Source organism: Nomascus leucogenys, chromosome X, assembly GCF_006542625.1.
Source record: "Nomascus leucogenys isolate Asia chromosome X, Asia_NLE_v1, whole genome shotgun sequence".
NCBI classification, from domain to species: domain Eukaryota; kingdom Metazoa; phylum Chordata; class Mammalia; order Primates; family Hylobatidae; genus Nomascus; species Nomascus leucogenys.
In genome coordinates, this window is record NC_044406.1 from 66,046,652 (window position 1) to 66,073,715 (window position 27,064).

A 27,064-nucleotide genomic window follows, 5' to 3' on the forward strand; every position below is an offset into this window, starting at 1 on the left:
TTAACCAATTCTGCTCAGTGCTGGAAGATACTGAAGTCATATCTAAGGTTATAATATTAAAGGTGAAAATCAAAGGGAAGAGATAAATTCACTTACCTGCTTTTCATCTTTCAGTGATTGTCTAGAAGTATCCTGGCTTTAATGAATCACGAATCATGGCAGTCAGCAATGTCATGGCATCACCACTTTATTTGGACAATAAACAAATGGGTTTTTCTGTTCACTCAGGTGCTAAATCCACGTAAGTATAGTTACCAAAGCATTACTGAATTAGGGTGAAAAATGTGCACATGCACGCACACACAAACACACACACACACACCCCCCACAGTGGCTGATATGGTTTGGCTCTGTGTCCCCACCAAATCTCATCTTGAATTATACTCCCATAATTCCCACATGTTGTGGGAGGGACTCAGTGGGAGATAATTTGAATCATGGGAGCAGTTTCTCCCATACCATTGTTGTGGTAGTGAATAAGTTTCATGAGATCCAATGGTTTTATCAGGGGTCTCCACTTTTGCATCTCCCTCATTTTCTCTTGCCACCACCATTTAAGAAGTGCCTTTCACCTCCCGCCATGATTCTGAGGCCTCCCCAGCCATGTGGAACTGTAAACCCAATTAAACTTCTTTTTCTTCCCATTCTCGGGTATGTCTTTATCAGCAGCATGAAAATGGACCAATACAGTAAATTGGTACCAGTAGAGTGGGGCGTTGCAGAAAAGGTACCTGGAAATGTGGAAGTGACTTTGGAACTGGGTATCAGGCAGAGGTTGGAACAGTTTGGAGGGCTCAGAAAAAGGAAAATGTGGGAAAGTCTGGAACCTCCTAGAGACTTGTTGAATGGCTTTGACAAAAATGCTGATAGTGATATGAACAATAAGGTCCAGGCTGAGGTGGTCTCAGATGGAGATGAGGAACTTGTTAGGAACTGGAGCAAAGGTGAACTTTGTTATGTTTTAGCAAAGAAACTGGTGGCATTTTGCCCCTGCCCTAGAGATTTGTGGAACTTTGAACTTGAGCAAAATGATTTACGGTATCTGGTGGAATAAATTTCTAAGCAGCAAGGCATTCAAAATGTGAGGCGGGCGGATCACGAGGTCCGGAGATCGAGACCACGGTGAAACCCCGTCTCTACTAAAAATACAAAAAATTAGCCGGGCGTGGTGGCGGGCGCCTGTAGTCCCAGCTACTCGGAGAGGCTGAGGCAGGAGAATGGCGTGAACCCGGGAGGTGGAGCTTGCAGTGAGCCGAGATCGCGCCACTGCACTCCAGCCTGGGTGAAAGAGCAAGACTCCGTCTCAAAAAAAAAAAAAAAAAAAAATGTGACTTGGGTGCTGTTAAAAGCATTCCCTTTTAAAAGGGAAACAGAGCATAAATGTTCAGAAAATTTGTAGCCTGATGACGCAGTAGAAAAGAAAAACCCACTTTTTGAAGAGAAATTCAAGCTGGCTGCAGAAATTTGCATAAGTAACAAGGAGCCAAACGTTAATCCCCAAGACAATGGGGAAAATGTCTCCAGGGCATATTACAGGTCTTCATGGCAGCCTCTCCCATCACAGACACAGGAGCCTAAGAGGAAAAAATGGTTTTGTGGGCTGGGCCCAAGGTCCCCATGCTGTGTGCAGCCTAGGAACTTGTTGCCTTGTGTCTCAGCTGCTCCAGCTGTTGCTAAAAGGGGCCAACGTACAGCTTGGCCCATGGTTTCAGAGGGTGCAAGCCCCAAACCTTGGCAGCTTCCATGTGGTGTTGAGCCTGTGGGTGCACAGGTGTCAAGAATTGAGGTTTGGAAACCTCCACCTAGATTTCAGAAGATGCATGGAAATACCCGGATGCCCAGGCAAAAGTTTGCTGCAGGGGCGAAGCCCTCATGGAGAACCTCTGCTAGGGCAGTGCAGAAGAAAAATATGGGGTTAGAGTCCCCACACAGAGTCCCTACTGGGGCACTGCCTAGTGGAGCTGTGAGAAGAGGCCCACCATCCTCCAGACCCAGAATGGTAGATCCACTGAAAGCTTGCACCATGTGCCAGGAAAATCCACACTCAGTGTCAGCCCGTGAAAGCAGCCAGGAGGGGTGCTATAACCTGCAAAGCCACAGAGGTGGAGCTGCCCAAGACTATGGGAACCTACCTCTTGCATCAGCGTGACCTGGATGTGAGATATGGAGTCAAAGGAGTTCATTTTGCAGCTTTAGAATTTGACTGCCATGCTGGATTTCGGACTTCCATGGGCCCTGTAACCCCTTTGTTTTGGCCAATTTCTCTCATTTGGACACAGGTATTTACCCAATACCTGTACTCCCATTGTACCTGGGAAGTAACTAGCTTGCTTTTGACTTTACAGGCTCATAGGTGGAAGGGACTTGCCTTGTCTCAGATGGGACTTGCCTTGTCTCAGATGAGACTTTGGACTGTGCACTTTTGGGTTAATACTGAAATGAGTTAAGACTTTGGGAGACTGTTGGGAAGGCATGATTGGTTTTGAAATGTGAGGACATAAGATTTGGAGGGGCCAGGGGTGGAATGTTATGGTTTGGCTCTGTGTGCCCACCCAAATCTTATCTGAATAGTATTCCCATCATTCCCTCATGCTGTGGGAGGGACCTTGTGAGAGATAATTTGAATCATGGGGGCAGTTTCCCCCATACTGTTGTGGTGGTAGTGAATAAGTCTCGTGAGATCTGATGGTTTTATCAAGGGTTTCTGCTTTTGCATCTCCCTCATTTTCTCTTGCTGCAACCATGTAAGAAGTGCCTTTCACCTCCCACAATTCTGAGGCCTCCCCAGCCATGTGGAATTGTAAGTCTAATTAAACCTCTTTTTCTTCCCAGGTAAGTCTTTATCAGCAGTGTGAAAACAAACTAATACAGTGGCTTACAGGAAAATGGTAAGATCAATGGCAAGAAAAGGTGACTCCAGGTTCTCTTCCTAGATTTGTATAACAGTATCCTGACCCTTTGGCCCCTCAGCACAACTAGTGACCACTGTCTTCAAAAGTAAGTGGCAGCCAGATGTGGTGGCTCACGCCTGTAATCCCAGCACTTTGGGAGGCCAAGGTGGGAAGATCACCTGAGGTCAGGAGTTCGAGACCAGCCTTGACAACATGGTGAAACCCTGTCTCTACTAAAAATACAAAAATTAGCCAGGGGTTGTGGCAGGTGCCTGTAATCCCAGCTACTCAGGAGGCTGACACAGGAGAATCACTTGAACCCAGGAAGCGGAGGTTGCAGTGAGCTGAGATCGTGCCACTGCACAGAGCAAGACTCCTTCTCAAAGAAAAAAAAGTAAGTGGCATATTTGGAGCCTTCTTAAGAGAGAAAGTGACAAATTGGGATTTTGGTTGCTCCCATGATACCATCTCCATATCTCTGAGTAGCAGACTAGCAACACTCACCTCCTCCCCACATATACACATACTGGAAGGATCTGGGTGAGCTATAGTCCAGGGTTTTAAAACCAACACCTTGGCTTTGGGTTATAAAGCATGTTTATTTTCTCTTTACAGCCTAACTCTGAAACTGCTTCTTTCTCAAATGAGTGTGTATTTTTGTTTCATTTTAAGTCAAACCACATAGATCTGAAAAATCCCACTATAGCCCTGGCTCAATTCCCCTTTCTTTCACCTATTTAGCCAAGTGGATTTGACTGTGTTATGAAATATCTTAACATGTCAAAGCCACGGCTTTGCACATACAGGTCTTGCTAAGGGAAAAGGTCATGTGACCTGTATACTATACATACAATACATATTCAATAGACACTAGGTATTCCTCTTCCCTTGCCAAGAGATACAGTACACAGGCAGTCCATAAATACAAGCACATTAGGATGTATACACACATAGAGCCAGTAAGGGAAAATATAACGAACTGCCCCAAGGGGAGATTGAAAACACTGAATCTACACTGAGTACACCCCCACTAATCTAAGCAAAGAGAGACTTGAGAAGGCAACAGTTATTTCAGTGTACAAAGAAGCTGTGTAACAGGGTCCACTAACTCTTTGGGACTTGGACAAAAAGTGCCAACAAGTCAACAGAGAGCTCAGTGAAGGACAGAGTTCTTACATAAATGCTCCCCACCTGGCTGAGCATGCTGGAAGTCTCAAGGATTAGAACATTAAGGCCACCAAGATGCCAAATAAACCCTATATCCTATAAACTCAATGAATATTCTTTTCATAACTCACTCTTTTCTGTTAATGTTTCCTCAATCAATGGTTACCTCAGTCATGGAGGTCAAGTATGTTGCTACAAATAAGCAAACTAACTGCCATCTAATAGGGAATACTTTCCCTCTACTCAAATAGAGTGGTACTAGGATCTGCAGCATGCCACGCCATGTCTTTCACAATGGCTGAGAGGACAAAACTTAGTTAATACTATGGATACTAACTCTGCCCTACTGGATCCATATTAACCAGATGAGTTCTCTGTGCCCATATTTCTCTAGATAGAACTCACAGCACCTCAGGTTTTGGAACCAAACCCTAGTCATGGACTTCAGATCCAATAATTAGATCCTTGTCTTGTTCTATCTGTGCCACAGTTTTCCCAAACCCCAATTCCTTGGAGTTCCAAGCTCCTTTACTGCTCCCTCCCCCAACCTCAGTCTTCCTAGAGCAGTGATAGAAATGCTCTACATATATGTTATCCAATATGGTAGCCACTAACCATACATGGCTACCAAGCACTTGAAATGTGGCTGAATTCCAACCCCTAACAAGCAATAATGAGAAGTCCTGCCCTCCAACTGTCAACAAGCAAGCAGACTTCTACTACCATCTGGCAGTAACAAGACAGCAACTCCCTTCCCCAGGAATTGGAGCTCCTGGAGCTAGAGCAGTGCCAGAGAAAGCTAGATAAAACAGAAAGTTTAAATAAGATCCAAAGTCTCATGACATACCACAAAATGTATATATTTCTATAAAAATCACTTATCATACCAATGACCAGAAGGATCTCAAACTGAATGAAAAAAGGCAATCAATAGGTGGCAAAACCAGGATGAAAGAGATATTAGAATTATCTGACAAAGATTTTAAACCAGCCATCACAAAAATGTTTCAATAAATAATTAGAAACACTCTTGAAACAAACGAAAAATAGGAAGTCTCATAAATATAATAATCAAAACATAAAAACTCAATGTATGGTCTCTACAACAGAATGAAGAAGATGGAGAAAAGAATCACTTAACTTGAAGATATAATGATAGAAACTATCTAGTCTGAACAACAGAGAAAAAATAGACTGAGAAAAATGAACAGGCCTCGGGGACCTGTAGAACTACAAAAACAAGATCTAAGTTTTCTGTCATCAGAAGAAACCATGAAGAATAGAAGACAGGACAGAAACATTATTTGAAGGAATAATACTTGAAAACTTCCAAAACTTGGCAAAAGACATAAACCTGCAGACATAAGAAGCTTAGCATATACCAAACCAGATGAACCCAAAGAAATTTTGCCAAGGCACATCATAGTCAAACTTCTAAAGACTAAAGAAAAAAAAAAACCTTAAAAGCAGCAAGAGAGAAATGACACCTTAACTACAAGTGTAAAACAATTCAAATGAAAGCAGATTTCTCATCAGAACCCATGAAGACCAGAAAGAAATGGCACAACATTTTTCAAATGCTTTCAGGAAACAACAACAACCTGTCAACCAGGATTTTTACATCAGGTGAAAATATCCTTCAGGAATGAATGGGAAATCAATAAATTCTCAGAAGAAGGAAAACTAAGATAATTTGTTGCTAGCAAACCTGCATTAAAAGAATAAGTAAAGGAAGATCTCTAACAGAAAAAAATATAAAAGAAGAAATCCAGAAACCTCAGAAAGAAACAAACAACAACAGAAAGAGTAAAAGGGTAAATATAATTGACTTTGCTTCTCCCATTGGGTTTCTCAATTATGTTTGAGGGTTGAAGCAAAAATTGTAGCATTGTCTAATGTAGTTCTAAATATATGTAGAGAAAGTAAGGCAATTATAAGTGGGGAAGGTTAAAAGAACTTAAAGAGGGGTAAGGTTTCTATAATTTACTCAAACAGGTAAAATATTGATACTAGTAGACTATAATAAGTTATGTACTTATAGACACTTTGGAAAATAGATTTTCAGTTTCTGAAAAAACTGTAAAGTCAGTTTTTAGTTTAAAAAACTAAAACATACATTTACCATACAATGCGGCAATTGCACTCCTGGGAGCTTTTCCCAGAGAAATGAAAACTTATGTTCACACAAAAACGCTAGGCCAGGTGCAGTGGCTCATGCCTGTAATCCCAGCACTGTAATTCCAACTCTGTAATCAGAGGCTAAGGCAGGTGGATCACTTGAGGTCAGGAGTTTAAGACCAGCCTGGCCAACATGGTGAAACCTATCTCTACTAAAAATACAAAAATTAGAAAAATTAGCCAGGCATGGTGGCATGTGCCTGTAGTCCCAGCTACTCGGGAGGCTGAGGTAGGAGAACTACTTGAACCTGAGAGGTGTAGACTGCAGTGGGCCGAGATCGTGCCACTGCACTCCAGCCTAGGCAACAGAGAAAGTCTCTGCCCCACTCAAAAAAACAAACAAACAAAACCAACCAACCAAACAAAAAATACCTGTATGCTAATGTTCATAGCAGCTTTATTTGTAATAACCAAAAACTCCAGACAACCAAAATTTCTCCCTACAGGTGAATGATTAAATAAACTGATACATTAATACCATGTAATACTGTTCAACAGTAAAAAGAAATGAACTGTTAATGCCCAAAACAACTGGAATAGATCTCAGGGCATTATGCTGAGTGAAAAAAGCCAACCCCCAAAAGTCACATACTCAATGATTCCATTTATATAAAAATATTGAAATGATAAAACTTTAGATATGGAAAATATATTGGTGATTGCAAGGAGTTTGATATGGCAAAGGAGTGGGGGTGAATGTGGCTACAAAGACTATATAGGTGTAGTCTTTGTAGACTATATAGGTGTAGATCTCACAAAAGAGATCTCTAGTGGTGATGAAATAATATTTTATCTTGATTGTGATGGTGGATACACAAACATACATGTGTTCTAGCTGGGCACGGTGGCTTACACCTGTAATCCAAACAATTTGGGAGGCCAAGGCAGGAGGATTTCTTGAGTCCGGGAGTTCAAGATCAGCCTGGGCAACACAGTAAAACCATGTTTCTACAAAACTAAAAATACATAAAAAACACAAATATACACATGTGATAAAGTGATACAGAACTACACACAACTATTATGCAAAATGTAACCATTGGGGCATTGGGAGAAGGATACACAGGGCCTCTCTGTCCTTGCAACTTCCCGTGAATCTATAATTATTCAAAAATAAAAAGTAACAACAAAAAAGTCAAGTCACTGTGGTAGGCAGAATAATGGCCTTCCAAAGATGTTCACATCCTACTCCTAGAACCTGTGAATATGTTAGGTTACATGGCACAAGAGGAATTAAAATTGCAGATAGAATTATGGTTGAAAATCAACAAATCTTGGGATGGAAATATTATCCCAGATTATCCATCCAGGTAGACCAAATATAAGTAGAGGGGTCATTATAAACAGAAGAGGGAGGTAGAAGAGTGAGAGTCAGAGAAGGAAATGTAATGATGGAAGCAAGATTTAAGTGATGCAGTGTGAGGAAACAATCTCCCATCTCTGGCTTAAACATGGAAGGGGACCATGAGCTAAAAAATTCCAGCAGCCCCTAGAAGCCAGAAAAGCAAGAAAATGGAGTCTCCACCCAGAGCCCCCAGAAAGAAATATAGCCCTGCCTACACCTTGATTATAGCCTAGCCGATGCCTAGTTCAGACACTTAATCTCTGACCTTCAAAACTGTAGAAATATAAATTTGTTGTTTTAAACCACTAAGATCTTGGAAATTTGTTAGAGCAACCATAGTAGAAAACTGCTAAAGCTACCAAATAGGGGTTAAAAACCAACCCACTCAAAGATGGACAGATGGCTTTTTGCAGAGTACATTCAATTCATTAGTCTGAATCAACAGCTCCATACTATAATTTTAAGGCAGTAGTCAATACATCATGGCTAATGATATTTGCAATTCCACATCACCAATGATAGCAGTGATAGAAATGTTGCCTCAGAATCACATGGAAACAATCACATTATTCCCTATTAAGTGGGGCCTGCTAAACTAATGCAGGGATAAGAAAAGAAGCATTTGTGCCATAGGGGCTGGAAATCTTGTCTTAACCCAGCTAGAGATACCTATTTGCCAAGAAACTCCCTGCGGTTTGATTTGTCTCCTCCAAAACTCATTTTGAAATTTAATCCCTGATGTGGCAGTATTGAGAGGTGGAGGCTTTAAAAGGTGAATGGATTAATCCATTCATGGATTAATGGATTAATAGGTTAATGGATAAATGGGTTATCATGGGAGTGGGACCGATGGCTTTATAAGAAGAGGAAGAGAGAGACCTGAGCTAGCACATTCAGCCCCCTTGCCATGTGATGCCATGGTACTGCTTCAGGACCCTACAGAGAATTCACCAGCAAGAAAGCCCTCACCAGATGCAGCCCCTCTACCTTGAACTTTTCAGCCTCCACAACCTTAAGAAATAAATTCCTTTTCTTTATAAATTACTCAGTTTCAGGCATCCCATTATAAGCAACAGGAAACAGACTAAGACATTTACCAAGGGGTAGAACATAGAAACAATAGAAGAATGCATTGAATTAGGAAAATAGTGGGGTAAATTCATGCAGATGGTAAAAAGACCCAGCCAGGAGCAAAGCTAATTCCCTATGAGACAGAAAAATTCATTTTATTCTTTTATCTGTCCCCAATATCTCAGGGCTTAGCACAGAGTAGATGTTCAATAAGTGTTTGCTGAATCGAATCAGTAATTATCATTAATGGACCCCTCCAGTCTTAGGGTTCTATTAACCCACATGCTCTGCAGTATTCTAAACTACCAAGACAAGAAGCAATAAACATTTATTCATGAATCTGAATACCACTTGATATGGTTTGGATTTGTGTCCCTGCCCAAATCCCACGTTGAATTGTAATCCCCAATGTTGGAGGACAGGCCTGGCGGGAGGTAGTTGGGTCACGGGAGGCCGATTTCCCCCTTGCTGTTCTCATGATAGTGAGTGAGTTCTCATGAGCTCTGGTTGTTTAAAAGTGTGTAGCACCGCTTCCTTTGGTCTCTTCCTCCTGCTCTGGCCATGTAAGACATGCCTGCTTCCACTTCTGCCAGAATTGAAAGTTTCCTGAAGCCTCCCCAGCCATGCTTCTTGTACAGCCTGTAGGACCATGAGCCAATTAAACCTCTTTTCTTTGTAAATTACCTAGTTTCAGTTATTTCTTTATAGCAGTATGAGAACAGACTAATATACCACCTATTACTACCATCCCAACTGCAAGGTGCAGATGTGGCATATATTTGTGTTTGCAGAGCTTAAGGAGCTTTGCCTTTAATATATGATGTTAGATATCCAGGAGGAAATACGTTAACTCTCTCCAAGATGTCTAATACTCCAAAAGGCTCATGTGTCTCAAGGTCCCCATGAAGGTATCTAGACACCATCTCCCTCTCTGACTCCATCACCATACCTAATGATTGGTGCTAGTAAGAGTTCCCCATATTTGTCAGAACCTTGGCTAAGAGAAATACATAGAGTGAGAGAAACAGATGAAACAGAGAGAGGTAGAGGCGGATGAAATGTGAGTGAGATTTTATGGAATATATTTTATATATTAATGATGAACTTGTGTGGGGGGTGTGTGAAAGCTGAACAGGCATTTTGAAGAATCAGAGAGTTGACAAGTCAATAATTTGGGGAAACTAGTCTTGACTTGTTTTTGGTGAGAATGGTAATGTAAAGGTGAGTGCTAAGTGGCTCTTCTTCATAATAAAAAAATGTCTGTGAAGGCTAATTAGAAAAATGCTTGTACGGTAGCTGAGGGATGTGGCCCACAAATATACTAATAACATGTTTTTTGAGAGAGACATTTAATGGCTTCCATTTCAAGCTACCATGACCATGACAGCCATACAATGAGAATTCTGTAACAGCTAGGGAAAGGCTAGTACAGAGGTTTAAACTCACAATATATGGTTGGGATTCCTGAAAATGTATGCAAGTGTTATATGTGTAAATATGCACTTTTCTGAAGAAAGTATCCTTGGCATTCACTGAATTTTCACAGGGGTTCATGCCAAGGTTAGGGACTATTGGCTAGATGATGATGGCCCACTTTTTCTACTTCCCTACTTAGTAAAACAGCACATCTTCAGGATGTGTTCCAGTTATTTAGTAACTAAAGACAAAGCATCTTCCTATTCAAGCAATTTGCTGAGATCTAGTCTCTGGCTTAATAAATCACATGCATGTCTGGAATAACATGACAAATATTGGGGAGGAAGGCATAAAGAATTTAGTGGCACAACAAAATTTGGATTACTCACCTGGGCAGGAAAAAAAAAAATAACTATTGACATTTTGACTCAAACGAAAAAATCCATTTGTGGATTTCACTTTTCAGGTCACCCCTTGCCACTCTACCAGGCTCTGGACAATCTCCAAACACTAGATATGAGCTGAAATATAATCATGAAATGTGGACTCATTCTAACATTTTTTTTTTTTTTTTTTTTTTTTTTTTTTTTTTTTTTTTTTGAGACAGAGTCTCGCTCTGTCGCCCAGGCTGGAGTGCAGTGGCGCGATCTCGGCTCACTGCAAGCTCCGCCTCCCGGGTTCACGCCATTCTCCTGCCTCAGCCTCTCCAAGTAGCTGGGACTACAGGCGCCCGCCACCACGCCCGGCTAATTTTTTGTATTTTTAGTAGAGACAGGGTTTCACCGTGGTCTCGATCTCCTGACCTCGTGATCCGCCCGCCTCGGCCTCCCAAAGTGCTGGGATTACAAGCGTGAGCCACTGCGCCCGGCCGACTCATTCTAACATTGAACTAAATGAAGCTCAATTAAGAAGAGGAAGCTTGAAAATGTTTGCAGAAGCAACTCTAAATGGCTCCAATTTTTTTTCTTGTCTGCATTATTTCTTTTTCCATGGCAGGCCAGATTTGGCCTGTGGGCCACAGTTTCTTTTAACTCCTGCCCTAGATCGATGAAAGCCAATCATGGATACTGGGAGAACTGAGAGGTAGTTGAAAAGATCATCGTGTCCATTATGGAAAAGGCAAATTGAAAAACTATATACATAACAGTAATGACCACATGCAAACCATTTGAAACAGAAAGTTGCCTGTGCACTTCTCAAACCTATTCTGAAAAGAATTAACACTTCTCTTGGTGCTATGCCCTTGTATCTCACAAATAGCATGGTCGGGATGTTGCTTCTAAACCTAAGTTTCTCCTGATAAACTTTAAACTTATTAATTCTTACCAGTCTTTCATGAAAGTTAGAGCAGCCATTTTCCAGCATGCAGACATCACCTCTTTATGTGCATGTGTATGTGCAAATACAAACAGGCATTTTGGAGGATGTCTTTGGAGCCAATAATCCAATTCTGTTGAGCCGAAACCCTGAATCATTTCAGGGGTTCTTCTCCAGAAAGATCTGGAAATCTTTAGCTAGGAAAAAGATAGGTTGAGCTGGGTTAGGGGACTATAATGTCTCCAAAGCTCATTATCCCCTCAAGTTTTGCAAATATAATCACCTCCCCAAATTGAGAATCATGGTTTCTTTCAAAGGTGGCTTATAGTAAGGTGATCACAAAATTATTTTCCAAACTGGGACATTTTTGAAGGTAAAATAAGTATGCCGGAGCAACAGGCATAAACCACAACATATGGTCACTCTACTTATAGCCCTCCGTAGAGGAAATGTTTTAACTTCCCCCAAATAAAATGAATCTCTACACCTGTTCTTGACAGACGATGACTTGGCACTACTTTAGCACTCAGGCCCAAGGTATAAGTAATCTTGGTCTCAAACCTCTAAACCCCTTCAGTGTAAACATCAGGAGGAGCTTCTTGTTTAAGCTAGTGGTATAACACTTAAAATGGGCTACTGAGGGTGAGAAGCTGAAAATTTTTTTAATGGGGCTTGAGGGTGCTAGAGAAAACAGTAGATAATTGTTTACATCAAAATTATCACACTGGGGATAAATAAGATGACATATTGAAGTGCTCTTTGGAAAAGTAATAATTGTGTGCATAGTATTAATAGTTGGTCATGAAGACTTCAGCTTCTTTTCCACCAGAGAAGATGGTAGGAAAGAAATCAGATCACAGTGCTTACCTACAGAAAAAGACCAAAATGAGCACATTCCCTAGCAGAGGCCTGTGAATCAGTGTGGGCAATGAGGGACTGAAGGGAACAGAGACAATGAAGGTCCTCACGCCTACCTATAGCTGGCCCATAAAAGACCCTATCATCACTAAAAGGCAGCTTTCCCCAACCCTCCACTTTCCCAGCTGATGACAGCCCAGACCAGATTTCCCCAAGGTTGTGATGTACTTACAAACAGAGCCACTGTTGTTTGAGAAGACACGGATGTTCATCTCTGCCTAAAAAGAAATTTTCTGGGCAAGAGAAAAGGTGTGAACTTAAAGGTAGCTCCAAGTGATGCAATCTTATCTGGTGCTCTTTGTTTTTGTTTTTCTAATTTTTATGGGTACGTAGTAGGTGTATATATTCTTTGTTTTGTTTTCAAGCAGCCCTGGAGAAGTGGCATACAGAATGTAACAAGTGCTTTGTGTCTGACCCTATGACCTTGGGTTTGAAAAGGTGCTCTGGTGGAGAAACTGTCCATTAGGGAGCTGGTGGCCAACTTTTCAGAGGAAGTAAAAGAAAAAAAATGAAAAGAAAAAATGAATAATGTCCAAACCAAAAATCTCTTAAGATGGGAAAAACAAGGAAGCCAAATGACCTACTCCTTAGTCAATCATTCCCCTTCCCTTTCATTCACTTTGGCCCTTTTCTCCTTTTGCTTACTCCTACCAGGAACACTTATATATGTGCCATCGGATAAAAGCTTAAAGATAATGTAACAGTTGAATCCATTTAGAATCTATTTTTCTACCTTTACTAAGGGATATACAGAAGAAAAAATATTATTTACTAGAACTGGATTTAGGAACAGAGAAACTGCAACGAATGCTTCTCTGGATAGGCCAGTCCTTCTCCTATGCAAATACACTATGGTGGTCAGTGAGACCAGGACCTCCATAGTGACCGTGTCTGGGATCCATGAACCCATCTTTGTGTGCTCCAACACTTAGCACTTTTCTCATCTTTCTCCCATCTCCTAAACACAGGCAACACCACCGCACCTTTAGTTCTCTCTGCTCACTAGGTAGCTTACAGGTAATCAGAAGATTGCGGAAAAAAGAAAAAGAGGGAAAAGAGATAGACTTGAAGTAAAACAGAAAGTGGCAGTACTGCAGTTGTTTGACTTTGGCAACAGGGTGCTACAGGCTTGTGTGTGTGTGTGTGTGTGTGTGTGTGTGTGTGTGTGTGTGAAAAAGCACTGATGCATCAAAGATTTATTCACTGAACAGGTTGATTTATTTAACAGACTTGACATATGTCAAATTCTGCCATGTACTTACACAATTGTTACCAATTTATCAGAGCTGTTATTTAGGCAAATATTTGCTTTAAAAGTATTTTCCTTTAAATGACTTTCTCTAGCTTACTGCACAATCAATCCGTGGTTCATTTAAATTATGTTATGTTAACAATAGCTATTTGGTGAAGGTCTCTCAAATCTAATCTTCCCGGAGCCATTTCATCTCTACTCAAACTCTATCCCTCTTTTTTCCTAGTAATAAATTTCTGGCTAAAATCACACGATAGGGAAAACTTTAAATATATGTACAACGTATTTTTATGTCATGGTATTTTACACTTATGATTTATGATTTACAAAAAAAGCAGTTTATCAGTATATTGTTAAAATCACAGATCTGAATGCTGTTAACCTTAAAAACTGTCTAAAAGGACAAAAGCATGTGTTTTTGTATGAGTTTATGTCTGGGGGGCCAGTTGGGAGAGCCAGGTAGAGAATTCATCAGAATAAGAGAAAGTAAATAGAGAAATTTCAAGTCTTACAAGTTTTGTTCAATCACCCTACCCCATGTGCACCAAAAAATTATATTTTTTAACTAGCATGCATGCAATCTGTCTAGATTTTTGGGGAGGTAAAATATGGGAAAGTATTTCTAAGAGACAAAAATGTCTAATCACTAGCCACCAGGGCTAGTTTCAGTTCCTCTATTGTAAATACGCTATTTGCAAAAACAAGAAGCTCATTTTTGACCTCCCAGGTTACACAGTGTGGGGACTATGAAAGACATGGAGGAAGAAAGGGAAATACCACCACCACACAAGTAAATTTTTGACCTAGTAAGCAAATACGTTTTTGTTGTTACTGCTGGGTAAAATGTATGTCTTCCAGAAATTAGACACTGTAATAAAAATGTACCAGCCCAAATTTAAATTGCTCACTAGACAGATGGTTAATTATATTCACAGCCACATATTTCACTGGGATAGAGTTTCAGACACTCAGCCAGTTTTATTTGATTAGCCGGTTTCCCAGTTAATATGTAAAATGACAGTTACTTAGGACTTTTTTGTTCCCTTCTAAAAATATTTTTTCAATAAGTGTAAATTCTCCTCAGCCATAAGAACGTCACTGCTGTAAATAAAACGTTTGGTCATATGTTACCTCATGTGTAAAAGATGTAAGGGAGATTCACCCCCCAAAACACAAATGGTCGTAAGGAGTTCAGAGAAGACCATTACAGCACCTTTTCTCACCAAGCAAAATATTCCAGGAACTCCTCCACCAAAAACAACCAAGGATATATTCAAATCCCGGGATTAAAGTGCTTTAGACATTTTTTTAAAACAGCCTTGCCAGCCCTACAACACAAATCATGTCTTTTCAGATAACAGTCTAGAAAATGCAACATTAGAAAAAGGCCACATAGCTAAATGTAGTGCTGTGCACAGCATTCAACAATATGCTGGGAGCCAAAATCCAGAAGCAAAATATGAGACCCACTTATTCCAAAATGCAACCAGAAGCTTGATAAAAATCAAGAGTGCTGTTGTCGAAATGGGGATGCCAATTTTTTTTTTTTTAACTTCGAAAAAGACAGAAAACCTTGCGCGGGTGATTCGGTCCCTCACGAATCAGACAGACAGAAGCAGTCATGCTGAAATCGCTGAATTCCTCAGCGGAACGGCGCCAACTCAGCAGCGCGGTTTCCACACTTTCCCGGAGCGGGACTCCGCTCCCCGCGCCGGCTCACGGCCTTCCCGCCCTACAGGGTGTACAAGACGCGAGCCGACGTGTGCTGCGGGGCGCGGCAGAGAGAAGCGCCAGAAGCCACACAGAAAAGCGTCAATTCGACCGCCACCGAGAGCGCGAAGGGGCCACAAGCCAATTTCCGCAAAGGAGATGAGCTGGGCGAGGCTAGGTCTGGCCCCCAACTTAAACCTGTCCGCAGCCTTGGCCGAGTGGCGCGTGTCCTGGGGGCGCTCTGTGGTCGCCACAGCCGCCCGGCTTCGCACCTTTGCGGCTTTGGTCCCAGCGCCCGGCCTCGGCCGCCGCGTGGGTTTTCCCGCTCTCGCCGAAGCGTGCCATGCCCATGCCCCATTCCCTGGCCAGGCTCTACCCTGCACCAGTCCGAAACGAGGCGGCACTCTGCCGGGCTGTGTGCGTGTAAGCGCGGCGGCTCCGGTCCGCTCGCTTCCCCTCCCCCCGCAACCCCCTTCCTACGGCGCAAGCACAGAGGCCTTTCCTAGATTGCAGTGCCTGTCAGGGCGAGCCGGGATCTCTCGCCCTAGCGGCCTCGCTCCCTCGTACACAGAAACACACATTCACACACAGACGTCCTCCCTTCCGTTTTCCCTTCCTTCTCTTCTAGCTCGACTTACCCCAGTTCATTCCACCCCCTGCCGCCGCCACCCCGAGCCAGCCGGGAGCCGGCGAGAAGGCCAGGAAGCTGTATGGCAGCGCTCGTACTCACCTCACAGGCCGACTCCCGAGGCGCACGTCGCTGGCGGGCTCAGGCAGCAGGCGCTGTAGCTAGCGCGGTCGCAGTCAAGGCTGGGCTGTCACCGTCGCCGCAGCTGTTCGAGCTGCCTTAGCCGCCACCGCCGCTGCTACTGCTACTGCTGCCGCCGCCGCCGCCGCCTCTGCCTCAGCTCCATGCGCTGGGCCCGCCAGGTGGACGCGCCTCTCTCTTCGCTCGCTCCCTCAGGCTCCGCCGCCGCCGCGCTAGATGGAGTCAGAGCTGTCGGGCTCTGGCCCTGAAACTCAGAGCTTCCGCGGCTGCTCGGCTGCTCCAAGGGTCCGTGCTTCGCTTGCACTGTCGCTCGCCCCGGCTGGAGCTACCTAGCGAGCGGGCTGCGCGCTGGGCGCCTGGAGCCCGCTCTGTGCGGTGGCTGCGGGCGTCCGCGAGAGGGAGAGAGAAGGGCGGCTGCTACTGTCGCTATAGCTGTTAAAGCTATTGCTAAATGCTGCTACTGCCGCTAATGCTACTGCTGTGGCGGCGGTGGCGGCGGCGGCGGCTGCTGCTGCTGCTGCTGATGCTACTGGTTTTCCTTCCCAGGTTCTTCCCCTGCCTCGTCCCCCTCCTCCCCCTTCCTCCTCCTCCTCCTCCTCCTACTCCTCCTCCTTCTCTTCCTCCTCCCTCTTCTCCTCCCTCTGCCGCTTTTTTCAGAGCCTCTGCAGGCACTGCCTGGTCCCCTCTTCTCCCGGAGCTGTCTCTGCCCATTCAGAAAGGTGCCCAGAGTGGGGCCGCCTCTGCTGCCACCATCGCTATTGCCCCTGCCATTGTTTCCTCCAACACGGCTGTTCTTGCTGGACGCCTTCCCCCCTCTACCCTTCTTCCCCACCACAGCTCTCCCTTTCCCTCCCGCTCTCCTTACCCTCTCTACGGTCCCTTCCTTATGTGCCCCCCCAACTCTGTCCGTCTGTCCCTCCCTCCCCTCGGGCGCCCGGGAGCGCGCACTGCGCGGCCACCTGTCATAAAGGGCGCGCACCCCCCTTCCCCATTCCCACCCCGCCCCCCACTCGCGTTTCTGCTGCCCTTCCAGTCCACCACGCCACTGGTGCGTTCTTCCCCTGGCAGACACGCAACCGGACACCACTCTCCCATGCCTTTTAGGGCAGTTGTGTGTGCGGAGAGGGGCACTCTGAAGTTTGGGGAAGAATATTTAATGGTTTAATCCACCAAGCATCTAACCATTCAACCTTTACCTACTCTTAACTTCAGGGCCTGGGCCCCCAGGACGGTGGGTCCTGTTTGAAGGGTTGGATGAAGGCAGACAACTGGGGAGGGATGTTTGGGGAATAAAGGAAAGAAGGGAAGCTGAATACGGCCAGGAAGGAAAACAGATCTGCCTGATGGCTGTCATTGAAAAATCTCTTAAGTGGTCATTTTCCTTCAGATGTCCTGGGAACTCAACAGGAAACAGCAAAACGATTGGAGAGCAACTCAGGAGGGACCATTTAGTACTTCTGGAGCCCTGGGTGCAAGGTTGAGGCCTGAGCCTCGGGAGATTTGTCACCACTAGGAGCCAAGGCAAGAGATGAAAAGGTTGGTACTAGAACAGAAGGGGTAAAAGTAGCTACTTTGTGTGCACTTGCTCCAACATCATTGCCAAAGCACAGCTTCTCCAGTCAGGCAGGGCCCAATTTCAGATTTCTTTGCTGCCACAGCTACAGCCTCATTTTGCTACGAGGGCTCAGGCTTTGAGATCTGTTGTGTGCAACTTCTCATCATCACCTGTCACACAACCCCTCCCCAGAAACAGCACAGAGGTGAGGGTATATTTTCTTCTCCCTGGCAAAGTACAGGAGACAAATGTTCCAGATATCCCATTGACAATAAGGTCTGGGTCAGTTTACCAAGTTTGAGGCTCTCTACCATGGGTCTTTCATTCCTGTATGGCTTTTACAACTCCTCATCTCTGTGCCTTTGTTTCTGTCATCCCACTTGCTTGGAAACACTCTTGTTATTTCTCCCTCTCATTTTATATCTATGAAACTCATCCATAAATAATAGCTCATCCTGAAATAATTATACTTATTGGGTCCTTACTATGTGCCAGACACTGTGCTAAGCAATTTACATGAATTATTTAATCTTCACAACAAACACAATTTTACGATCTCCATTTTACAAATGAGAAAATCGAGTCACAAGGAAGTTAGGTATATGTGTCCTGAGGATAGGGATGATGTCTTCTTTATCTTGCATTTGTGAGACACTGTGCAAATATATTTGCATCTTTCAGGCACTGGAATAAATAAGAAGACAAAATTTGGCCTCTGCTCTCAAAAGCAAAAACAAACAAACAAAAAAGGTTAAACATGTAAAATGCCATCCATCTATTGGCTGGATCTCAATGTCCAGAATGAATTGCTCTTTTTCCGTTGTCGGCAAGCACGTTGTTTTCACCTATATTAACTACATATGCCATTCTTCCTTTATAAAGTTAGTTGCTTATTTGTTACCAGTTATAATTTTTTTCAATGCCCTCCAGCCAAAAACTACCAGAAACACAACTGTAGTTGAACAATTTGGGTTTACTATTTGTTAAAGTGAGGGAGAACACACACCATGGGTGTTATGGGCTGATTTGCATTTCCCCAAAAATTCATATGTTGAAGCTCTGACTATTCCCAGTACCCCAGAATGTGACTGTGCTTGGAGATAGGGCCTTTGCAGAGGATACTAAGTTAAAATAAGGCCTTGAGGATGGGCCCCAATCTAATATGACTGAGGTCCTTATAAGAGGAGAAAATTAGGACACAGACAACACAAAAAGGCCATCTGCAAGCCAAGGAGATGGTGATCTCAGGAGAAACCACACCTACTGACACCTTGATCTTGGACTTTTAACCTCCAGAACTGTGAGAAAATAAATCTCAGTTGTTTTAATCACTCAGTCTGTAATATTTTGTTACGGCAGCCAGAGCAAACTAATAAAACAGGAAACCATGGGGTGTCTCAGATAAAAGGTGGTAGAAAGGACTTATTATAGGATTTGGATTTTGGTTGGGTAATTGGCGGAGGGTTTAAGAAAGTGGGAATTAATTCTACATTGAATGCTCAGAAAGCAAGGGCAATTCTATGACTGGGCATCTTAATAAATCTTATCTATTGGGAGGTAGACTAAAGTGGAGATAAGGCTTTTGTGGGTTTTTTATCTGTGCTTAGACAAAATTATGAAGGGGCCTTGTTTTGTTTCATTTTGTCATGTTCTCAGTGTAACATTGTCTGATGTCAGTATTTGTGAGAGTGTTTATGTCCATCAGGAGACCAGCTACGGCCTACCTGTGAGTGCCAGGTCATCTTCCAGGTGGCTTTTCTTCTTCTTTAAGGCAGGTTTAAGTGTGACTAGTTAACAATGTCCATTAGTTGTGTGGCTTTGGGCAAGTTACTTTACTTGTCTGTGCTTCAGTTTCCTCATTTATGTTAATAATTGAGAAAAAAATTGTGTTAACCATGGAGTTGTTGTGGGAACTAAATGAAGGAATAAATATAATGTCCTCAGAACACTGCTTGGCACATAGGCAGCCTTCACTGAATGTGAGTTATTATCCATGTCTGTTTTCTCCAACAGACCATATAGCTTAAATTGCATATTATTATAGTTATATATTGGTACTTTTTCCTTTGCTAGGCCATGAGCTCCTTGAGGGCAGGGACAACGTGTACTGGCATGGTGATAATAGCTAACTTTTACTGAATGTTTTCAATGGGCCAGGCACAGATATTAACTGTAGTTACTCCATGAAAACTTTTGAGGGCCCATCCCTACCTTTAGACTAGCCTGGGCATTCTCTTTGTGCTCTCATAGCATTTGGGTTTACTGTAATCATTACACTTAGTATATGATACTGACACTGTCTGCTTATGTGTCTTCTTCCCTTTCTAGACTGTTCATTTATGAAGAGTAGAGCAGATACTTTCAACTTTGATGTCCATGTCTGAGCACAGTGCCCAGAACAACAGAGGCACTCAATATAAAAACACTGATTGGATTTTCAGTACATTCTTTGCTGTTTCTAGAGCGGAACTCAAATCAGGCCTATCTTAGCCTCCATCATCCCTTTCCCTGGGGTTTTATTGTCTAAAAACGTAAGAGAATCTCAAATAGAGTGGTCCTCCCTGTAAGGCAGATCTAAAGAAGAGAATCGTTGTGAGACTTCAATTCAAGAAGGTGCCATTTGGGAATAATTGGTCTCTGCTATTTAACAGTCAATGGTAGCATATTAGACCAAAGTGGAGTAATGAAGTATGAGACCAGAACCTAGAATCTTGGGTGTTAACCTTAATTCAGCCATAAACAAACTGTATGATGTTCAGAAAATTACCAGACATCTCTAAACCATAGTTTTTCCATAGGGGGCATGGAGAACATAATCTCTCCACTGGCTAATAGATTAGATAACAAAGATTAACGAGAGTTTACTGGAGTTTCTCTTTGGGAAAAACATTTCATTCCTCCATTACTTCCATGTTACATGCCTGCAAGATTCTCAGCCTCTGTAACTGGTATCATAAAATGGCTACATTCTTTCAGATGCCAGCCAAAAGCCACATCACCTCCCTATCGGCCCCACAACTCAGCCTGCTCCCAAAGAAGGGAGCTACAGTGTCTGTATATTTCTGGGGCATAACAGATGTTGACATACTGGAGATAGACCCAGAAAGTTTCTTTCTATCATGCTGAGGCCAGACACAGGATGTCTTTCAGCCCAAATGTATGTTTTTAGCCCAGAAGGATAAAAGAAGGTGAATGACAGAAATAACATTATTATGGTATCATATGCATATACAAAAACTAGCATATTACTTATGAAAGAAACTACCATATTACTTTTCACATAATGTACCACTATTGTGCCCAGATACTATATAGTAATTATACTAATGGCCTCTGGCTGGGATTTTATGGTGCCTTTCCCTGGTGAATTTCAAAGAATGGCCCAAAGGAACTGAAAGGGGGTTACAGAACTGAGAGGTCAACGAATCAAAACCAGCATCCGCTGTTCCTCTTGTTTGAGAGGCAGCACCCAGGGCTCCATTTAAATACAGTGGAACTGACAAGCTGGTTCAATAATTCTTTTTGTCCTAAACAGTGTTAGAAAACTATAGCTCTCCTGACAATAGACAGATGTCTCATTTTTTCCCCTTACAGCATCCCTTGGAGGGGCAAGGGGATCCCTATTCTATGAGTTATTCGGCTAGTGTTTGATTTAGGCCCTGTATTAGGTCTCAGGAGGAGAAAACAGAGACAAAGACACTTTTTTTTTTGCCTCAAATGACTTTATAGTCTAGAAGGGGAAATGGAAACACAGGAAGGCAACACTCTCAGGCTGTGCAGATTCAGGGCCGAAAGGGAGGTGAGAAAAAGGGTTCAGAATACCAAAGGAATTTGGGGGTCCCTGAGCAGGAGTGGTAGCCCAGGAAGAGAAGTATGACTGTACTAGGCAGTAAGGAGAAGAGCATATGGAGCATGAGGAAGAGCATGAGCTGAGGAAGTGCTGAGGCAGGATGATGAGCAATGTGTTTGGGAGTCGGTTGACATGTACAGCATGTCTGGAGCCAAGGGCTTGTTCAGTGGAGCAAGCAAAATTTGGAGGGGTTGGATGGGGCCACACATGAACGGCTGTGGAACTCCAGGATATATTAACCTTAAATTCTCACTCCATACTTTATAAATGTGGAAAAGAAAGGTCATGGTCACACGGTAGATAGGTAGATATCTGAGAAAGTTACCCTTGATGTTCAGATGATAGGCAATGATGAACATTTATGATTTGTGATATACTTTCACACACATCATGTCTTCTGTTCATGACAATCTATTGAAACAAAGTGCCCCATAGCAGATATTCCCTTTCCTCCTACTTCCTTGAAGCCTTATAACAAACAAACAAACAAACAAACATAACCTGTTGATTGCACTCATTGTCCTATGGAGGTGGATCTGAGTTGTTGAGAGAGGAGATAAATAGTAGGGCTCACAAATAGTGCCCAGATGAGCAAAGTGCTGGTTCCCAGAGTGTCTGGGGTGTCCTGCCCCCATTTGTCCAACATGCTCAGGTGCTTTGGCTGCTGTGTTCAAAGCTAGCCTGGACAAGGACAGCTCCTGCACTTGAGTACTTCTCTCGGGGTGAGCCTTTGAAACATACTGGGACAGGGTTGAGTGACTCAAAGTTAGGGAACTGAGATCTGGAGAAAACCACTTCTATCTTTAGTTGCCAACAGCCATTGGAGAAGCCCCAGATGAAGCCAGGCCAGACAGCTCAGCACACAAGGCCCTGTTACACGGTTCTAGCCACAAGCCAAAGATGTTCGTGGCTTTGGCAGCACTGAGCAAGATGGGAGCTGTGGCGGGTGTAGTGAGGAAATGTGTCCAGCTTTAGGACAGGACCATGGACAGAGATCAGCAGGCATCTTTAACCGGTTCCCACAGTGAAGTGCAGCCCTCCATCATGCAGCTGCATGCCTGGGTGACACTGCAGTTCTGTGGGTAATGTATGGAGTGTGTGATGTGGGTTTTGGGCTTCTCAGAGTTGAATACCACCAGAGCACCCTGTGCAGTGTGAGCTCTGTCTGTCAAGCACAGACTTACAGGCCTTATTCACCATGAGAAGAATTAGTAGTGGCACTTTCAACAGTGCCACTGTGGAAGATTTCAATGTAGTCTCATGCTTCCAGGAGGAGGCACAGACTGAGCTCACCTAGCTCCAGAATCATCTGGTCCAGGATTTCTTGGACATGGTAACCTCTGCTCCCTTAAGAAAATGACCTCAAAGAACTCCTCTTCATGTGAAATCCAGTGTCTCGGAGTGTACCTCACTCCCCCATCCCCATCAAGCCAGGTAAAGGGGAGGAGGATTGAGCTGTATTATAGTAGAAAAATGCTAGAAGTGGAATTAAATAACATGGGGTTCTACCCTTTACTAATGTGATCCTGGGTGCGGTGGCTCACGCCTGAGATCTCAGCACTTTGAGAGGCTGAGGTAGAAGGATCGCTTGAGGCCAGAGGTTTGAGACCAGCCTGGGTGGCGTAATGAGACCCCGTATCATAAAAATAATAAATAAATAAATCCATAGTATTCTAATCTGTAAAAAAGGGGCCAATGATAATAATCCTGTCTTACAGAGAACATGTGAGCAGTTCATGAGTTAAGGTGTATGAAAACACCTGCAAAAGGCTTATATATAGAGGTATATAATAAATGTGTCTATTCATGCATATATTCCAGAAGCTCCTAAGATCTCTCATCCTGCAAGAAGGGTTTCCTAATTCATTGATGGAAGTATGTTTCCTTCTATCTATACTAGCAGTTCCTATGATATTCTCCTTTTACCCTGTTAAATAATTGCTGTTCCTGCTTATGTTGACAATGATGGTGATAGTGATAGTATAATGTGGATAACAATGACTGGCTGAGACCATAGAACACATAATATGGGTAAAAGAGAATGAGAGAAGAAGAATACTTTAGGAAGGAAACAGAAGCTCTGGCTTGTTTGGAGGTCTGATCTTCCCTGAACTAGCCTCTTTGGGTCCATCTACATAGGCATTCATGCCAAATCCCGAAAATATTGCACCAAAGATTCTTCAGCAAAAGGCATCCTAAGAAGCTTCTACCATCAATGGGGGGTGTATTTCAAAAGTGAATGCATAACAAGCCAGGAAAAGAGATGTTTCCATTAATCTAAAACAAATGCTTCCTGAGCATCTTTTTTGGCTACATACAAACCAATCCATTGGCATCTAGAAAATGTAGAGACAACATACATTCAGTTTGACTATCTGTTCAAAACAGTCCATGTGTGTCTTCAACTTTGCTAAATAACACATGGACACTCTCTATTTTATATCCCCATGTCTTTTCTCAGGAAATATCCTGCAAAGACCTTTGCACAAGTTCTTTGTTCTGCCTAGAATGTCCTTTCCTCCTCAGGTGATCTGCCCCTCACCTGCCAAGGCTTCACTTGAATGCCACCTCCTCACTGAAGTCTTCCTTGACTTCCTACCCTCCCAAGAAGAATGAGTGGCTATTTCTTCTGGTCTCTTATGCATCTTGCATAAATCTCTATTAAAGAACTTATCTTTGTGTATTATATGTATTTGGGCATGTGTCTGCTCCCACATTGGACTGAGAATTTCTAGCTCTTGGAGGGTAGGGACCTTGCTTCCTTCTCCTTATCTTTTCATTCTTCAGGTACTGCCAGGCACTTACATTTGAAGAATAAAATGTCTTAAGTGAATGAGCTGGAGATTTCATGCACACTCTTACACCAGCTATGGCCCCAAAGATGCGTGCTCCTAAGACATGTCTTTCAAAGAACAGTGGGGTCTTTCTTAAGACTGGCTTTGTGTGACGATTCCTCAGGGATCTAGAACTAGAAGTACCATTTGACCCAGCCATCCCATTACTGGGTATATACCCAAAGGACTATAAATCATGCTGCTATAAAGACACATGCACACGTATGTTTATTGTGGCACTATTCACAATAGCAAAGACTTGGAACCAACCCAAATGTCCAACAACGATAGACTGGATTAAGAAAACGTGGCACATATACACCATGGAATACTATGCAGCCATAAAAAATGATGAGTTTATGTCCTTTGTAGGGACATGGATGAAACTGGAAACCATCATTCTCAGCAAACTATCGCAAGGACAAAAAACCAAACACCGCATGTTCTCACTCATAGGTGGGAATTGAAGAACGAGAACACATGGACCGAGGAAGGGGAACATCACACTCCGGGGACTGTTGTGGGGTGGGGGGAGGGGGGAGAGAAAGCATTAGGAGATATACCTAATGCTAAATGACGAGTTAATGGGTGCAGCACACCAACATGGCACGTGGATACATATGTAACAAACCTGCACGTTGTGCACATGTACCCTAAAACTTAAAGTATAATTAAAAAAATCACTGGCTTTATCAACATATTCATCAAAATCTGGATGAGGTTGGGTCAATTGCCAGTCTCCTCATCCATTATGAGATGACCCTGACCAGGACCACTGTCTCTGCAAGAGGTTCATTCAGTTCTAGGATTGGTGTGACCCTGAAGAAACCTGAAGATGTCCTCATGTCCCCCTGACTGAACTCAGATGGTTCTAGAGTGGAGAGACATTTGCAAGATAAACAAGAAGAGAAAAAAAGAGAGTAGAGAAGAACAGAAAAGGGAAATGGGGGGAGAGATGGGAAGGAGAGAAAGAGCTAGAAGGGAGGGGACAGCAGAAAGAGACAGACATGCCACCTTAAATCAGATGGGAGACATTGTAGGAGTTGGAAGATGACAGTTAATTGGTACCATTTTCATGTAAAATCATATCACTGAGTTTCCACAGGCATATAGCTGATGCTTATGATCACACACTCTGACCCATACGATACCAACAACAAACACCTGTACCCTTTACATTCCACAAGAATGGAAGCAAGGTGTAGTAGACACAGGGTCTGGTGTGAGGCAGATGTGGATTCAAACCCTGAGTGGTGTGCCTTTGATCAAAGAACAACTCTCTGAGGCTTATTTTCCTTTCCTGTCAAATGAAAATAATATTTACCTTGTAGGGTTATCTATCTTATGAAGATTAGTGGTACTGTTCATAAAGTGTTTGGTAAATAGGCAGTCAACAAATGATAGCTACTATTATTACTGTGCTATCAGCATACTGCATAGTGAATAAAAGCAGACTTTGGAGTCAGACTTCATTTGAATTCTATTTCTGCTATTTACTAGTTAGATTTCATACCCAGCTTCTGAGAAATTAGCTTCCCTACCCTTAGAATTGTTACCTAGGCAGTGTAGTGTAAGGGCATGATCTCTAAAGTTTTAACCCTCGCTCTTTCATTTACTGTGTGACGCTGAATAAGTTATCTGACATTTCTGAGCCTGTTTCCCCAATTGTAAAGTGGGAGGATAATAATAGTATCAGTTCCCTAGAGTTGTTGTAAAGATTAAATGAGTTAATTTATACTTAAAACTATAATGCTTAAATGTATATCTGGAAGATAGTAAGACTTCAATAAAAATCAGCTCTTTCAGTATCCTGAAATACTTTCCAAATTCATTGTTTCATTTATTTCTTACAATACCCTGTAAAATATATATTCTCATTCTCATTTTATAGATGAGGAAACTGAGGCTTGGACTTATTCAAGTTCATATAGGTAGCAATTGACAGGGCCAGAACAAAAGGTGTTTGCTGAGTAACTATATGCAATGTCTCTCTCTTCTCCACTTTAAAACCGATACCTAGACTATTTCTCAGTGCGTTTCCTTGAATGTCATGCAATGTGTCAGGTGTGTCAGGAACTCTTTCTAAAAATGCAGTATAGCCTCATTATCAGCAAACATGCTGGATGGGCTTTGAATTGCCTACTTGTTCTTCTGAACACTTGCTTCTGAACACTCAGCTACATATCACCTCCTATGAAAGGCAGATCCTTCGTTCCCTGCTTTGCAGATCACTTAACATTGCCTTTTCTCGGAATCAGAGTTCTTCCTTTGCACATTTGGTCATTCTGGAAAAATGCTTTTCCCCTTTGTCTGACCTAATTAGCTAGAATTTAAAGCTCTAAGATATTAATTTCCACAAACACATTTTTGACCCAGCAAAGTTGGCTAAAAACACATTTCTGTAAAGAGAATCCTAATTCTCTAATTCTCTACTGACTTTCATTGTAAAGTTGCAGGCGTGTTCCCATGGAAACTGTCCCCACAACACGCTGAATCAAAAGCTTTTGGTGAAGAAGGGTCATCTATGCTGTGCTGGAAAGGATTGGGCAAGACTGGGCAGTGTATGAAATAATGTATATGAAAACAAAGTGCTATATAAATTGAAGATAGTACTAATAGAAGCAGCAGGACAAGAATCCACTCTCAGTCCCATAGCCATGCTTGCCTACGTTCATCATCTGGAAGGTATTAGAAGTCACCCTACCTTAGATCTTTGCAAACTGCACTCCACACCCCCTCCCCACACCTATCATCAGCCCTCCCTATCACCCTTTGTTGCTTTAAAAAAAAA

The 27,064-nt window shown here is 42.8% G+C and overlaps 1 protein-coding gene across 1 annotated transcript in view; it reads right to left on the reverse strand.

The window, feature by feature from the left end:
- Positions 1-16,571, reverse strand: part of NEXMIF (neurite extension and migration factor) — a 195,022-nt gene extending 178,451 nt beyond the window's left edge. Inside the window, exon 1 of the mRNA XM_003268983.2 lies at positions 15,996-16,571. The gene's annotated coding sequence lies outside the window, so the exon portion shown is untranslated. The remainder of the gene's footprint in view (positions 1-15,995) is intronic.
- Positions 16,572-27,064: the final 10,493 nt, after the last annotated feature.